We start from the raw sequence: 17,380 nt of genomic DNA, 5'->3' as shown, positions 1-17,380 counted from the left end.
TTGCATTCATTTGTTGAAACATCTCAGTTGGTATTCCATCGATTCCTGGAGCCTTGTTTGCCACCAATGCTTTCAGTGCAACTTGAACTTCTTCCTTTTATACCATTGGTTCTTGATCATAGGCTGCCTCCTGAAATGGTTGAACGTTGATCAGTTCTTTTGATCTTGGACTAGGGAGTAGCAATGGCAATAGAGAGAAGATTGAGTTAACTGGACTTCCTCATGATGGCAAGACTCTCTTCAATAGACCATGTTCTATCATCAGTGATCGATATTTACCAAATACCTCCATTTTCCCCTACTGGTTAACGGCTTGGCTGCTAACAAAAGGTCGGTGATTCAAACCTACCAGCCGCTCCGTAAAAGAAAGATGTAGCAGTCTGTTTCCATGAAGATTACAGCCCTGGAAACCCTATGAGGAAGTTCTATTCTGTGTCCTATAGGGTCACTATGAGTTGAAATCAACTTGATGGCAGACAACAGCAACTAGTTTAACTCTATTATTCCTTCATATGAACCCATTACTGATCAAATAAGAACTGACAAAATGCCAATTAGCCTGCCATTTATACCAGCTAGTCAGAACTAACTGGATTCCAATTGCTAAATTTCAACTATAAACTTAATTTCCTTTAATATGATTATTGTATGTTAAGTAAACGCCAGTATCATAGGAAAGTGTTCTGCTGATGATTAAGAAGTGCATAAGAAAATGAGCATATGCTATTTAATTGCTAAACTTTACTAAATATATTCTTACATATCTGTATTTATTTAGCAGGCAATAAGGATCCTGCTAAATCTAAATGGAATGCCTTGTTAAATATCTTGAGGCTATGTCATGTAAATAACACTAATACGTTTTCTCAAGAGCTTACTGACAAAACTGAGCTTTAGGGTAAGTCTAGTGTAAGGTCATTATATTATTATTCTAAGCATCCCAGAAGTTTGCCTGTTTAAAACCACTTTTCCATTTGCCCTGTAACTCATACTCTCAGCCCCCTCTACTTTTAGGAATGATGGTAGGGGCATTATCTACATGAGAGGTAGAATATTCACAAAATCTGCCTCATCAGTTATTTTGCCATCTATCAGACAATTCATTAAAATAGTATTTTTGGAGACCTACAATGTGACAGGCACTGTGGTAGGCTCTGGGGAAACAGTAATGAAGAAAGAACAACAGCCTTCCCTCATGCAGTCTAATGAGGGCAAAGTTACTACTACCCCCTGCTAGAGAGGGGTTGAACATCTTCATTGTATACTGGTAAGGCAGGCCTTTCAAACATGTTCTTCATTGCAGAGCAGTGCCCAAATTAATCAACACTTGTGCCGTTCCTATCTTTGGTGCTGTGAGTACTTCCACACAATAACAGTCAAGGTCCTCATCCTAAGGAATGCAGGCATTCTCAACCAAGATGGAGAAGTAAAGTGAACACAGAATAAGATGGACCCAAGAATAATTGATTACATTGTGAGGGAACAGAATCAAAATGCAAAGGGAGTTCAGGAAAGGCCATCCTGAAAAAGGTTCTTGACAATAATGGTATTATAAATAATCCCTGGAGCCTTGGTGGTGCGATGAGAAAGTGCTCAGCTATTAACCAAAAGTTCAGCAGTTCGAACCCACCAGCTGCTCCATGGGAGGAAGATGTGGCAGTCTGCTTTGGTAAAGATTACCCATTGTTGTCGAGTTGATTCTGACTCATAGTCTGAGTGGCTGGTGGATTCGAACTGCCAACTTTTTGGTTAGCAGCCAAGCTCTTAACCACTGTGCCGCCAGGACTCCCAGTAAAGATTACAGCGTTGGAAACCCTGTGGGGCAGTTCTAATCTGTCCTGAAGGGTCACTATGAGTCGGAATAGTCTCAAGGGTGATGAGTTAATGCGTGAGGTAATCCTTGGAAGATGGAGGAAGGGTAGCACCTTATGCAAAAGGATGCCCACAAGAACAAGTCTGAGAGGAGGAATGGAGCTGCAGGAACTTCCATCTGCCTCACTAGCTGAAGGGGCAGAAAGAGGGAAGGTAGCATAGGAAAAAAACAGTTGCCTTTGAGTCGATGCCGACCCCATGTGTGTAACACTAAGATTCATAGTGTTTCCAGTGGTTGATGTTTTGGAAGTATATTGCCAGACTATTCTTCCAAGGTACATCTGGGTACACTCGAACCGTCAAAATTTTAGTTAGCAGACAAGCACATTAACCATTTGCACTACCCAAGGTCTCCAGGTAGGGTGGAGAAGCTGCCTAATAAAATACCCCGAATGCTTGAAAGCAGAATCACAGTTAATCTCAAAGTTCCTTTAGATTCTGGAGGAGTGAGGTGAGATACAGACATTTCAAAGAGATTATTTTGGCAATGGGAAATTGGAAGGTAGAAGGAAGACTGAGTAGAGAAACTATCTAGAAAACTAATAAAATCGTTGATGAATGAGGAAATTAGCACAGGAAATGAAGAGAAAGGGAGAAATATTATTCATAATATACAGTATTCTTTTTTAATAGTGATGAAGAAGAAGGGCCTTCCCTCAGAGAGTTTACATTCGTGCGGAAGGCAAGTTGTAGGGAAGGGTGTGGGGTAGAGATGGGAAAAAGTTAAAATAAAAAATGTCCTAATGACCCCGTTTTAGTAAGTTGCAGTCAGTGAGGGTTTTGGCAGGCATGTTAACAAGCTTAACCATTAGTCTCTATGCAGTAGGGAACCATCGAAAGCTTCGAGCAAGCGAGTGACCTATTCAGACCTGTGCTTTAAGAAGATAACTGGCAGTGGAGTAAAGATACATGGGGAAAAGTTCAAGTCTGGAAAGACCAGTTATAAGCTTCTGAAATAGCTGAGGCAAGAGACGACAAAGGTAGGCCAAGGGAGTGGAAAGAGAAAAAGGGGACTTTTATGGGAATCTCACAGACCTGACGGAGCTTGTCAACTAATTGGATGTAGAAATTGAGGAAATAGGAAGGGCAAAAGACACCTCTAAATTTGTTTGTTTAATTCAAGTCCAGAATGATAAAATGGAAGGAGAGTTGAGGAACAGAGGCAGTTTCAGAGGGGATTTAGAAATTCTACTTTTAGAATTCTGGATGGGTTCCTACTTTGGTGCTCAAGTAGCCTGCACCTCCAGATGCAAAGCCTCAGGAAGCTGTCACAGAGACGACATTCGTCACAAGATGGCTGCTCCCTACTTCTGTCCTGAACGAAGCCTGGAAATCAAGAGTTTTTTTCCTTGTGTTTTATCTTTCTCTTTCTACCATTATTGTGTAACTTTAGGATGTAAATACAGCCTGTGAGCCAGTGACATACTTGCCAATAACATGAATCTTCATTTTGATTCTTTAAAACACATATCCACATAGCAATTAACTGATTCTGTTTCAAGAAAAAAAATATAATCTGAACTTGTCTCCCTCTACTGGTTGCACATTGAGGCATCATAGCTCTTTTACTAGAATAACAATAGAAATAGAAATATCCAATAATAATTTGTTATGTACAAGTATGGGGCCTTGCAACTCACAATGATAATCACACATAATCTCATACTTTATTTTTGCTACAACTCTGAGCTAAACAGTGCAAGTATTATTACTCCATTTGACCAAAAACAAACAAACAAACAAACAAACAAACTGAGATGCCAAGCCATTCAGCCTGCGTATAAAATTAGAGGAAAATCAGAATTGTACTGTTAAAACTCGAAAAGACCCAGAAAATACTTTCTCAACCTCCCATTTTACAGCTGAGACATGGAAACAGAAGTCACACAATTACTTAAGGGCACCAAGGTTAATACTGAGAGAGTCTGACTCTCAAACCAATGCCCTTTCCCTTGTGTCATGCCTCCTGCCTAATAAGGTCAGGATGGTAGTTCTTTACAGCATAACTGAAACGTTTCCACAGCCAGGATGGGTTGTAGATCTGAAATGCCCATTTCTCTGAGGCTAGATCTACAGTGCATCAGAATAACCAACAGCTATGCTAAACTTACAAATTAGCAAATAAGAAACAAAGAAAAAAAAAAAAGAGAGAGAACAAAAGAAACATACATCAGTTAAATAGCTAGATAAGGCAAAGATCAATACCAAATAACCTGTTTGAATTGAATAGTGCTCAGTGTAGCCTGTGGCTCTATCACCACAGGTGAGGCGTCAGATGATTTTCAAGTGTGGCAGAGTATTACACTGTGTCAATAGAAGAGTTCCAGTAGGATTCTTCACCTTTCAACTGCCTGGTGCACTCCACTCTTTTCCGTATACCTTCTGTGGACAGTCTACTACAGCCCTCTGGCTATTCACCTGATATTCTTCTCTAGAAAATTATCTCCATTCTTCATGGATATTCCCATTCTCTCTTGCCAGAGAGGAGAAGCTGATTAAAATAATTTATATTTCTAGTGAGTGACTGATAAGTTCCAAACTCTGAAGGGATAAGAATATTATACAAGGAGAGTTTGCTAAATTCAGTAAATCTGTCATAGGTAAAAAGTGTACTGAAGACAGTTTTGAATGAAGAAATTCCTTAGTAACTTTTGGTTCTTCCTGGTAAGAGACAAAAACCTTTGATTCTACAACTGTGAAAATATCTTAGGAGATCTAAACTTAAAAGAAAAAAAAAAAAGAAAGGAATCTACATGATCTTAACCCACTGAATCATAATATTCACTCATACAGAAGAGAGCTGAACTTAGACCATCAACTCAACACATTGTACCTGAGAAAAAGTGTACATATAATAATAAAGGTATCGGGTATAGATCAGGAATAGAGAAATAAATTAAGAATGACAGTGAAATTTTATAAATTATATATATACACACACACAAATATAGACAATTCACAAATATAGACAAGTTCCAATATACTTGGTAAGTATTCTCAATACTCATCTCTAACAACGTTTTATCAGTTAAAATTTTCACACAGCTTTTTTATATTTTTAGCAGCAAAATAAGAATCTTCTGTCTTCTATGGTGTTCTCTTTTCTTCTATGGCAAAAAAGCATACAGAGTATTGATCTTAGGAGAGAATCAGGTTAGTAAGTGGCATTATTAGCTTTTTGTGATGTTTGGAAGCAATGGGAATGAGCTGATATTAAGGATATTCTTTACTTCAAGAGAATTACATTGTAGGTAGAGCTTTGATCTATGAAGCATTTAGTTTGTATATAAGGACCAGACCACTTCAGAAGGAAGGAGGGTAGAGAAAAGGATACGCAGGTGAGAAAATTTATATTGTATCAGTCCTAAGTGAGTCAACACAGGCAGTGAATATCTATACATATATATATATATATATGGAAGTGAAGAGAAACTTGTAATATGATCAATTATAGCTCGAAATAGAACAGCTTATTGGTCACCCTATGTGAGACAGTCTGATACTGGTACCTGTTTTAATGCATCTAGTAAATGGGATAAAATAATTTTTTCTTGGGATAAAAATGACCTCCTTGCTATTGACAGATAGCGCTTGTGACAATTCAAGTCATTTTATGCAACTTCTTCCTACTCTTACCTATTTTGGTTATATTATTTTTTATTTGTGATATTATTAGCAATAGTGATTGGTTATCTAATTAAATAACAAAAATTTACTGATCACCTTCTGTGTAAGTGGGTACTCTGCATGGTATGTGGGAACCATTCAGTATTTTCTCTATGGTAAGGATCCTCTATAACAGGAATTTTTCAGCCTTTTTGGAAAAGATCAACATATAGTTTAGTGAGTGATTGAAAAACAGGATATGATTAAGTCTGAAATTTTGAGAAAAGGACTTTATATGTCCAGAAATTCAGACATACAGAGATCTCTTCAACCTTCTAGGGTGCTAGGCACTTAAGTTCATGAAGAAGTACAGGACAAGACTCCTGCCCTTAAGGAGTGAACAGGATGAGTGATGCTGACAAATAGATGGGCAATGGCAATACAGTGTTAACTGTGCAAGTAGCCTCATGGTGCAGTGTTCACCTGAAGGAGGCTACCTACTCTAGACAGGAGGGGATACTTTTAGACAGAGATGGTATCTGAGCTATGTCCTGAAGTAGGATTCATCTGAGAAGGTGGGACTTAGAGGAGGCTCCTTAAGGATGTCTAAGATGTGGACAGTTGGAGGAGACTGTGGGAGAAAGTTCAAGAGGGCCAACAGCAGGGATACATGCTTAGGGTTAGGAGCCAGCACCATGGGGCAAGGCAATGGAGTAGGGAAGAGAGTGCCCTGACCAGAGAAGCAGATTCATGCTGAGGAGTAGTAGGAAACTCGTTTAGAAAAGGGAGGATTATAAAGAGTCTTCAAAGACAGGAAGGGGGGAATCTAAATGAAATGCATTAGCAAATAAGCATTTTAATTTCTTGGGCAAGTTCTTAAAAGTGGCATTTGGTGTAGCAGGTTTATAAAATGGAGGGTACAACTAGGACATTGCCTTAGTAACTCGGATGTGAGAGATGATGACCTGGAGGTAAGGGTGGAGAAGAAAGATGAATGTGTGAGAAATTTTAAAGGAAGAGTCAGTAGAGATTGGTGCCTAACTACATGTATGGAATGGATAAGAGGGCAGTATCCAAGATGAGCCCTGTGATTCCTGCCTGGGTTTCTGGAGAATGAGTCCATCATCGATAGCAATCAGGGAGCTGAGAAAGCAAGACAGAAAACAGAGTGGATGTATGAGATGGGAGAGGCGGGGAGGCAGTGACTAATACCTTACAGGCATCAGACCTTCCATTTGGTTAGCTACTGCTATGAAAGGGAGTGTGCTTGTTAATGAGTTCCCCTGCTTTTGCTCAGTTAGTATGAATTTCCCAGATATGCATAATTTAAAGGAAATCTTACAAAAAAGAAACCATATGATCCTTTCAGTGTTAGTGCTTATATTTATTAGCACTCATAAATAAAATAGCATTAATTATTCCCTGTGGGGACAGTGGTGGTTCAGTGGTAGAATTCTTGCCTTCCCTGAGGGACGCCCGTTCAATTCCTGGGCAATGTACCTCATGCGCAGCCACCACCTGTCTGTCAGAGAAGGCTTGCACATTGCTACAATGCTGAACAGGTTTCAGCAGAGCTTCTAGACTAATATGGACTAGGAAGGAAGGCCTGGAAATCTATTTCTGAAAATCAGCCAATGAAAACCCTATGGATCAGAATAGTCCAACCTGCTACCAATCATGGGGGTGTCACAGAACCTAGCAGTGTTTTGTTCCATTGTGCGACGGATTGCTGTGAGTAGGGGGCTGAGCAACAGCAGCTAAGAACAGCATCAATTGTTCTTTAATGTCCACTCTCTAACCATACGCACACTTTGCAGCACACATAAACCACACATAACCCCTGGGCTTAAATGTACCTTACTCCGTCCTGACAGGAAACACAACAGAGGGTCCCTGATGGAGCAGTAGAAGGATGGGGTGCAGAACTCAAATTCTAATAAGAAGACCAGACTTAATGGTCTGATTGAGACTGGAGGCACCCCGGAAAGCATGGCCACTGGACTCTCTATCACCCCAGAGCTAAAACAATTTCCGTGGCCAACTCTTCAGACAGGGATTGAACTGGACTGTGGGATATAAAGTGATACTTGTGAGGAGTGTGCCTCTTAGTCTGGTAGATACAAGAGACCAAAGGGACAGCTTCTGTCCAGAGGTGAGATGGGAAGGCAGAGAGAGTTAGGAGCTGGTTGAAAGGTCATGGAATCAGGGGCGGAAAGGAGGAGTGTGCTGTGGCAGAATGCGGTGAGCAATTAGGGTCTCATAACAATGTACGTTAAAAAAAAAATTGTATGGGAGACTAACTTGAAATGTAAACTTCACTTAATTACAATAATAAGAAAAAAAAAAAACAAATGTACCTTACTCACTACATTTTGCTGTCATCAATTTCTGTTCAGTATAACCCTGGATTTTATTTTCTAGACCTCATCCTCAAACTCTTAGGGTTTCCAAAATATTCCAGGCTCTGCTCACTGAATTTGATTATCTATCATTATTCTCCTGAACTTCTTATACCTTTTTTTTATTCTAATCTATTTCTAACTGGAGCCATAACATTTTTTTTTTTAATTCTGTAAGTCTCAAAATGCATTTTGAATATCAAATAAAGTTAGTAAATAATTTTTCTAAAACTAAATAGTGAGCTTTATGTTGGAAATGTTAGATTTAAGTTTAAATATTAAAGAAGATATTTCCAAAAGCTAGTTATAAATATAGAGGTGGGCTTCAAGAAAGCAATACAGACTAAGGGTCATCAGGATAAAGGTGAGAGTTGAAATGCAGAGGTATGTGTGTATGTGTGTGTGTGTGTGCGTGTGTGACTGACAGAAGAAAATGAAGAGCAGAGTCTGAGACTGTAGTCCTGGTAAAGTTTACCATGTAGGACCAAGAAAACAGGGAAGAAGCAAGAAAAGTTGCTACTGGAGAGCAGCAGGGCCAGGGTGTGTCTCCTCTCATTGTAGAACACGAAGTGCTTTCACATTCATTTGTCTTCACTTGACACCTTATTGCACTCCAGAGAGCTCTTTTGAAGAAAGATGTTACAAATGTCAGGTATTAAGATAATAAACATAAAAACAAACATAGATTTGCAAGAGCTTTAAATAGAAGGAGGGTGCTGCCAGTATTCATCACTAAGTGGTTTGGATCAATATCAAAGAATGATGAGAATACAGGGTAGAGGAGGACTAGAGCATCCCTGTGTGTGCAGTGACATTAAAAGCACCATGAGAGAAAAAGAGTGGTCTTCTCTTCAAATGGGCGTTTCTGTCTTTGTGAAAGTGCCATTAGGCCTGTCACTAATTCAACAGGTGATTGCTACAAGCATTGTGCAACTTCCATGTTCCCAGGAGAAATTCTTAGATCCCAGTTCCTAACTGCACAAGAGTCTTCATCAGTAACACCAAAGTGGCAGATCACAGACCTTTATGAAAGATATGGTTTAAATACATGTTTGATTTTTTTCTAGTGCCAACAGAAATGGTATCTGTTTCCCAAAATGCCATTTTGCCATAGTTATTCCAACACATGAGATTTTGATGTTAACCAAGCATTTTACAAAGGGGAAAAAAAATCTTTACTAACAAGCACCAAATTAACATTTACCTAAGAAACATTTTAAATCCAATTTGAAAATACACAGGACTTCACACAACCACACACATACAAACACACATATGCAAGTACATGTCCGCCATGAATATACCAGCACTGAAACAGTTGGTGACCTACTTGCCAGTTAGTTATTGGTTCAGTAATTCACTATCATTCCAGCAAAAACCTAACCGAGCCATTAACAGAGTTTAAATGTCAAGGCTGCTGCTTAGTTGTGACTTATACTGCTTCCAATGGGACAAACAGGCACCAGAAAACTGAAGATTGAAACTTTGAGCTCTAAATCTCAGAGATGTGTTTGCAGTAGAAGAAGGATACTGTGGCTGGGGCTATGTTCGGTATTATGCTTAGTTTTTGAGCTAGAGTTTTCCTATCTGACAAATGCAAATCCTACAGATATTCAGATATGAGCAGAAGATTTGGTACATCCTTTTTGTAGTTCCAGCCATTCAATTCTTTCTGTCACCTGCAACTTAATGCTGGGTACTATGCTGATTCTTTATCATCTCCACTTGCCTAGGCAGAGCATGACAGTGTTATAACATACTATATGTCAACATCCTTACTCTCAGCCGTGCCTTTTCTTATCTAAAATTTAGGAGGAAAATGTCCTTAATTTTTAAAGAAAAATGTCAAATTTATGTCTGGAGATTTCTGTGTTACCAAACAGTAAAAAAGATTTAGAGTAAAGGAATATTTAATTTGCAATTATTTTACCTGTCTATGAGAGTTTAAAATCTATTTTCCTGTATATGAAATAACAAAAAAATATAGGCTAGCTTAGGTCACTTCTCATAAATTATCCTTGTATCCTCCAAATCATGAGTTATAGATCAAACAGGTTTAACTGTATCTCCCAATGTTTACACTGAATGGGTCATAGCCATAATAGAATCCAACTCTCTCATTTTACAGATGGAATAACTGAGACCCAGACACGTTAAAGGGCTTGCTCAAGATCACACAACCGAGCCTTGCAGAGCTGAAATGAGAAAACATTCTTACTCTTAGTTCATAACTGTCACTGAGATACGCTGACATTCAGGCAGAGAAACCATTTATTACATGAGCATATGCACACGTGTGTGTGTGAGTGTGTTTCTGTTTGTTTAGTCTATCCTCTTGGGTAGAATTTCCTTAATTCCCACCACTCTGACTTCCCTCTCTGCCTCCAATGTTTCTTTATGCAGAAAGTTCTTACTACTTAATCAAGACCCAGCTCAAACACCATCTCTTCCTACCTTCCTGCTCCATCCCAGACAACTGCTTTTCCCTCACAGAAAGTACTGCACTCATTTTGGTAGCACAGCTTGCAAAACACATCAGAGTTCTTTGCAAATGCACCTGTCTACTTCATTAGAGTAGAATATGAACTGTTATACCTACATTACGAACTCCTTAATGATAGGAACCATATACCATTGAATGCATGGTGCCTAGCACAGGGCTAGACTATGGCGAGTACTCCCTAAGGATTTGGAGAACTGGCTCAGTTTCACTAAGACAAATACAGAAAAAAACTTGCTCTTCAGAGTAATTTGTTCAGTTAAGGATAATACCCTTACTGTAGACATCATATTTCACTTTACTTCCATTTCTCTGGATGTCCAGAAAGTATAAGGATCTAACTTTAATAAGTACTTTTAGCACGGATGTTGACAGTGGGCCAGGTTTGTTCTTCAGAACGCAACACTGGCACTTCCATTTCCCGTAAAAATCTTATTCTGAAAAAACAGTGCCTGTAACTTCTCATGACCCTTTGAAACCTTCTGTTTTCTCCCTGTAGGGAGCCGATATTTCTCATTCATTTACTGTGTTAAAGTCATCAAAGACAACTTGGAAGTTCAGGCTTCATCAAAAGTGGATGATGCTTCAGTTAGTGACCTGTTCACTAGCCTAAAGATTTGCTATTGGAGAATCTCTGAAATGTCACAGCCGTTCTTCTATTACTAAAGGGTATTGTTTAAAGAAGGCTACAGTTTAGGAATGTATAACAAGACCTTTGATGACAAAACAAAAAGGGCCAGCCATCTTGCTGACCTGGTTCTCCAGGGACAGATAGTGGAGGATCGTTTGACTTAAGCTGCATTGTCCATACCTTCTCAGGCTGAACCAAGAGAAATTTTGATCAGTGGGGAAATCAGGGGTCATTCACAGTTGTTTTTTTTTGTTTGTTTGTTTTTGCCCTGTTTTTTGCATGTATCTTTGTCCTCTGTCTCCACTTTGTTTTCTCCCACCTTTCCTAATCCATTCTCTGTACTTCTTTATCTTTAAAAAAAAAAAAAAAATCCAACTTTTCTCGTTTCTGCTCATGTTTTACATGAGCAAGTAATTACAAATTTAACAATTATCATCTAACATACATACTGAAAGTATTGTTTCATTTTTATTTGTTCTTAATTTCCCAACCAATCTTCAGTTACCAAGCACTTTTGATTGGAAGTATTTAGAGATAGAACCAGTAAACTATCCCAGAATATTTACTTTTGACACAAGGAATAAAAAAAGGAGTTAGATACTGTGCTAAAAGGAGAATGAAGAACACCAAGGACACAAGGAAAATATTAGCTCAAGAGACAGAAAGGGCCACATAAACCAGAGACTCCATCAGCCCGAGACCAGAAGAACTAGATGGTGCCTGGCTACCACCAATGACCATCCTGAGAGGGAACACAACAGAGAGTCCCTGTTGGAGCAGGGGAAAAGTGGGGTACAGAATTCAAATTCTGGTAAAAAGACCAGACTTAATAGTTTGACTGACACTGGAGGGACCCCAGAAGTCATGGCCCCTGGATGCTCTGTTAACCCAAAACTAAATCCATTCCAGAGGCCAACTCTTCAGACAAGGATTAGACTGGACTATAGGACATAAAATGAAACTCGTGAAGAGTGTGTTTCTTAGCTCAAGTGGATACATGAGATTAAATGGGCAGCTCCTGTCCAGAGGCGAGACAAGAAGGCAGAGATGGTCAGGAGCTAGTTGAATGGATGTGGGAAATCTGGGGTGAAAAGGAGGAGTGTGCTGTCAAAGTATAGGGAGAGCAGCTAGGGTCACATAACAATGTGTGTATATATTTTTGTATGAGAGACTAACTTGAATTGTAAACTTTCACTTAAAGCACAATTAAAAAACAAAAAGAGAAAAAAAAAGACACTGTGCTAAGCGTTAGATGTAAAATTTATAAAAGACAAAGTCATTGTCTTCAAGAAACTCATACCATAGTGGTTAAAACAGACACACACACACACAAATTACTTTCTGCTTACGTGTGACCTTAGACTGAATTTCAGATTTTTGCTCTGTAAATCATTGGCTCCTAGAAACTCAAGCATCCCCCCTTTGCATTTTGATATATAAAGTGAGACAAAGAATGAAATATTAAAGTGGAAATACTAATGCAGGGAACATAAAGTAATCCTCCCAGACTTTTATTAAAATTGGCATAGACTTCTGAGGACTTGAGACTTTAGTGAGAAGGAGAAATCTGGAAAGGTTCTAAAGCAGAACCACAGAAATGATTAAAGCAGTTAGAAAAATTAGCAGATGCCCATCAGTTTGAAGCCAAACAGATATTGTTGCTGAATCAAGTTAGAATCTGCCCAAAGGCCTTGGGAAAACAGTAAAGTTACTGTTTTTCAGCCACGAATGTCAGTCATAACTCATTTTCTTGACACTGCCTTCAACAGGCACATGCAGCTCAATCCTTTTCCAGCCCCCTCCTAGAAGTTCCTGCTTACCCCATCCTAACACCACCTCAGCAGAGGCAGGATGTGACCAGTGGCCTTTGCTGCCATTCCTTCACCCTTCAGACTCAGTGGCCCAGCCACAAATTCTGGCTTCCCATTAGGTCCTCTCCCTTCCCTGCTATGTTCTCCCAGCAGCACCCTCGACTGCCAGCCAGTCCTAAACCCAACATACCAGGGGCAAAATCCAAATAATCTGCAAGTAACTATACTCCCTAAGCCTTCTACAAGAATGAGATTTCTTATTATATCATATTTACATATGTACAGTAATATAGTGATAGAACCTGTTGCCGTAGAGTCAACTCTGACTCATAGTGACCCTACAGGACAGAGTAAAACTGCCCCATAGGGTTTCCAAGGATTCAAACTGCCAACCTTTTGGTTAGCAGCTGAGCTCTTAACCACTGTGCCACCAGGGCTCCAAAATAGTGATAGATACAGTAATATAATGATACACACACACATACATATTACTTCTTAGTGCCGGATATTTTGTCAGGTACTGGGGATACAAGTAGGAATCAGATAAACTCATAATCTCATAGTTGAGTAGAACAGGAAGTACCATTCAAAAGTAACACAAGAAATTTGTGATACTGGGTTGAGATTTGCAAAAGGCAGATCGAGGGCACATGGATGGAATAATTGTTAAGTATTCTCAAAGTTCCTGAACAGGGTAAATAATGTCAGGAAAAGCTACATGATAGACAAGATACTGGAGCTCCCAGTATTAAAAGACAAGGACAGCGAGAGGGAGAGAGAGAGGGAGGAGGAACGAGTGGGAGGAAAAGTATACATTGTCCTGCTTAGTTGGTACAGCAAGCTGTTTGGTATGTCCAGAGTAAGGCTATTAGTAGGGAAGATACTCTGGAGAAATACTCAGGAGTCAAATCACAGAGGGCTTTCTCTTGACTTTTACCAGCAAGGAAATAATGAACATGTTGGGGAGACAATATACACATTTATATGGGCCGCACTTCCTTTCTCCCAGCTGCACACAGATGTATCACATACACCCACACACAGGTTCATACACACACACACACATACACACACACCCTCCTCATTTCCATGCTAATTACTGGGCTATGGTATCACTTCTCTTGTCCAAATTAAATATTCTTTTTAGGGTCTTGCTCAGTCCTGGCCATGGGAAGGACTTGAAATAAGGGGAACTCTAAGCTAGAAACAACTCTTACTTTCCTGCACCTCCTCATACCACACATACACACACAAACACACACACACACACACAGAGGGAGATTTTGTTTTTATGGTAAGAAAGAGCAAAAGGAGACCAAAAAAAGAGGGTGGGGAATGGAAGGAGAAGAGAGTAGAGTGAAATTTTCAACTGCTTGGAAACAGAGCTGAGAAATATTAGAATACCACTTCTTACTCATCGCTTGCCCCTGCAGATATTGCTCATAAAGTAGCTGACTTTCCGAGAACATCAGGCATACCAAATGAAATTTCAGCCAAATGTCTGATTTATAATCCTTAGTGAGAAGAATCTGATCAGAAAACCAACAAAAGCTGGTGTTACAGAAACTGGAAATGTTTGTATTAATAGACTTCTAAAAACTCAGAATATTTAAAATTCCTTGCAAGAGGAAAAATAAAATTATTTTAGCATCGAGTTTCATGGAATTGTTACTGTATTCACAATGTACACGAGACCTGTGAGAAGACTTCCAGGTAAATGTGTTTTCCCACCCAAAGCTGCATTTCTCCACTTCCTCTCTCCACTCTTTCTCCTTTTCTAGCAGTGCGTGTATAGACCACTGGGAGAATCAGACTTGGAAATTGAAATTTCAGGCTTAAAGAAAAGGTGAAAATGTCCAGGATTTCCCAAAAGCTTTAAAGCCCCAAACAATAACAATTCTATTCTGAAACTCAGGAAAGGATTCTGTGAGTCTTTTTGGTCAAAGCATTGCTGAGCAGCGTTTGGAAACACCTTTGGTGGAGATTGATGACTTCATCAGAAAGGCAGGATCTTGTCCTCCGAATCCCTCCTTTCCTTTTGGTTGCAAAAGATTGAGTGACCTTGGTCAGATGTCTGGTCAATTGACTCTTGTTAGGACTGGGCCACTCATCCAATATTTTTCCTTAGAAATTTCACTGGGCAAAGAGAAAAAGAATAGGAAAGAAAGTAGCCTGTGTGAATTGCCTCCATAAGGATTAAAGCCTTGGAAACCCTTTATGGGGCAGTTCTACTTTGTCCTACAGGGTCTATGAGTCGGAATCGACTCCAGAGCAAAGGATTTTAATCAGATAAGATATGATATAAACTAGTTAAAATAACAGTGCTGTTTATTCTTTTTATGTTTCCCCGTTCTTTTTTCTTTTGACACTTTATAATTGTGTCTATAATAGTCTTATTTTAGTTTCTCTATGGTTATTGTTCAATATCCATTTCTCATCAATTCTAAGTGTATTAGTCCAGGGCGAAAAGATAATAGGGGTTATTATTATCATTAGTAATATTATCATCTTTCACAATGACAATATTTTATTTAGAGACATTCATCACTCGTAGATTTCACATATTAATTATATTGGTATAGCCTTCTATAACCTTATGAAGTACACAGAAAGGGGTATGAAAACTGAAATGCAGAAATGAGAAATTACTTGCCCAATGGTACACAGCTACTGAGAAGCACCAGCAAAGTTGGGACCCTGTATCTCAGCCCCTAGTCTTTCCACTTGACCACTCCAATGAAGACATAGGGGAGGGAGGGGGAGAGGGTTAAATTCCCACCTACATGTGAGATTAGTCTGCTTTCCCTTGATATTTCAAATGACTTTGTTCCTTATTAAATCAGTCATGCATACACTTACAAATTACTGGTTCCCCTTGTCAACCTCACTGCCAACCTGCTAGAGCAAGATCAGGAAGCCATAAGTTCCTCCACAAACTCTTCTCCACAATCCACATGGTTCATTACCCTTTCATCTAGACATTTTTTGCAACCGTTAAATTTTGACAATATGTTGAACACATTTGATCCTCTTTTTTTTTCCTAATTGTGCTTTAGGTGAAACTTTACAGCTCAAGTTAATTTCTCATTCAAAAATTTATACACATATTATACACATAATACGTGACATTGGTTCCATTCCCCACAATGTGACAGAACACTCCTCCTTTCTACCTCAGATTCCCTGTGTCAATTTGCCCAGTTCCTGTCCCTTCTTGCTTTCTCATCCTGCTTTTGGACAGGTGCTGCCCATTTGGTGTTGTATATTTAATTGAACTAAGAAGGATGTTTTCATGTGTGTTATTTTTTGTTTTATAGGCCTGTCTAATCTTTGTCTGTAAAGTGGGCTTTGGGAATGGTTTAAGTTCTGGGTTAGGGATCCTTGTCAGGTGGTAGCCAGGCACCATCTAGTTCTTCTGGTCTCAGGCTGGTGTAGTCTCTTGTTCATGTGGTCCTTTAGTCCTTTGGGCTAATATTTTCCTTGTGTCTTTGGTTTTCTTCATTCCCCTTTGCTCTGCATGGGATGGGACCAACAGATGTATCTTAGATGGCTGCTCACAGGCTTTTAAGATGGTACTCACCAAAGTGGGATGTAGAACATTTTCTTTATGAACTATGTTATGCCGACTGACCTAGATGTCCCGTGAAACCAGGGTCCCCAGGCCGCATCTCCAGCTACTCGGTCCCTCAAAGTGTTTGGATGTGTCCACGAAACTTCTATGATTTTGCTTTGGTCCAGTTGTTCTGACTTTCCCTATATTGTGTGTTGTCCTTCCCTTCACTGAAGTTGACACTTGTCTACTATCTAGTTAGTTATTTCCTACCCTCCTCCCCACCCTCGTAACCATCAAAGATTGCTTTTTTCCAAGGGTAAACCTTTTCTGAAGTTCTTATAATAGTGGTCTTATACAATATATGTCCTTTTGTGTCTGACTTATTTCAATCAGCATAATGTCCTCCAGATTCATTCATGTTGTGAGATGTTTCTTGGATTCATCACCATTCTTTATCATTGCATAGTATTCCATTGTGTGCATGTACCATAATTTATTTATTCATCTATTGATGAACATTTAGATTGTTTCCATCTTTTTGCTATTGTAAATAGTGCTGCAATGAACATGGGTGTGCATATATCTATTCATGTAATGGCTCTTATTTCTCTAGGGTATATTCCTAGGAGTGAGATTGCTGGATTGTATATCATTTCTATTTCTAGCTTTTTAAGGAAGCACCATATCATTTTCCAAAGTGGTTGTACCATTTTACATTCCCACCAGCAGTGCATAAGAGTTTCAATTTCACCACAACCTCTCCAACATTTCCTATTTTGTGTTTTTTGGATTAATGCCAGTATTGTGGGTTGAGATGGTATCTCAGTATAGTTTTGATTTGTGTTTTCTAATGGCTAATGATTGTGAGCGTTTCCTCATGTGTCTGTTAGCTGCCTAAATGTCTTTTTTGATAAAGTGTCTTTGATCCTCTTTTGATCTTTCATCAGTCCTACATCTTCTCTTCCATTGGGTTTTTATTTACATAGTCACCAGGCTCATACCAGAACG

This window comes from Trichechus manatus, unplaced genomic scaffold (assembly GCF_000243295.1).
Source record: "Trichechus manatus latirostris isolate Lorelei unplaced genomic scaffold, TriManLat1.0 scaffold00026, whole genome shotgun sequence".
NCBI lineage: Eukaryota > Metazoa > Chordata > Mammalia > Sirenia > Trichechidae > Trichechus > Trichechus manatus.
The sequence above is the reverse complement of the archived record's forward strand: the minus strand, read 5'-3'. Positions refer to the sequence as shown.